Below are 1,157 nucleotides of genomic sequence, written 5' to 3' on the forward strand. Positions count from 1 at the left end.
TGTCCTCTTCAAATCAAAGACTCAACTTTTTCTTTCAATTTTCGAAAATTGTTGGTGTCGTGTCCCTCCATTCTATGGTATTGGCAGTATCGTCCTTGGTGGTGTCCTCTCTGCCCATTTTTCTGGGGTATCGATCTACGAAATGCTTCTTTCTCACCAGTCTGCATGAATATCTCCTTCAAAGGGGATTTCAATGGATGATACTCCCAAAACCTGTACTACTGACTCTTAGGGCGATCTCTTTCTCTCTTATCCTTTCTTTTTTCGGGTGGAGGATTGTCATTCGACTTTCTCTCTTTAGCCGTATTGTTGAGGTCGGGATTACATCTGGCCTCATCTTGGTCAGAGGTTGCTTCCTCAGCACCGATGTATTTCTCAGCTCGATTTAGGAGCTCAAGGTAGGTTCTTGGTACGTCTTCATGTACTGACCACCAGAATCTTGTTCTGGGTCTCAGCCCTACGAGCACGGCCATGAGTATAGCGTCATTAGATATCTTTTTCACTTCCATGGATTTTTTATTGAATCTATTCATATAGCTTTTGAGGGATTCACTTTTTCCCTATTTGATGCTCACCAGCTGCTCTTTGGGTGTAGTCTTGGCTTTGGAGCCCATGAACTGGGCCAGGAATGTAGAGGCCAGGTCTTCCAATTTTTGATCGACCTCTAGTGCAACCTCCTGAACCATCTTTGTGCTTTATCTCCTAAGGTTAGGAGAAAAGCTCGGCACATGATAGCATCACTTGCCCTTTGTAGTTCCATCCAAGAGGTGTACTTATCGAGGTGACTGAGAGGTCTTCCCTCTCCTTCGTTCGCGGTCATCTGGGGAATCTTCAAATTTTCAGGTAATGGTTCGATAAGGATGTCTTTGGTGAAAAGAAAATGTCGCTTGGTGGTTTAGCCTTCGGTATCGCCTTTGTCTTTGGCTTCCAGGTCAGCGATCTATCTTTTCAAGGTGCTCATCTTGTCCTCGCATGGGGGTTAACGAGTGCTGAGTTCACAATCTGTCAAATACACTGCTAGTCCTCCTTACAGTCGGTTCCTGTCTCCTGAACTGCCAGTCCGACTTCTAGAGGATTCTTCTCTTGAGAAATTGAGGGTCATCCTAGTGGGAGGATGTCTTGCCCTTGTCCTTATTTGGGATTCCGCCTCGGTATCT

Source organism: Olea europaea, chromosome 20 (genome assembly GCF_002742605.1).
Source record: "Olea europaea var. sylvestris chromosome 20, O_europaea_v1, whole genome shotgun sequence".
NCBI classification, from domain to species: Eukaryota; Viridiplantae; Streptophyta; class Magnoliopsida; order Lamiales; family Oleaceae; genus Olea; species Olea europaea.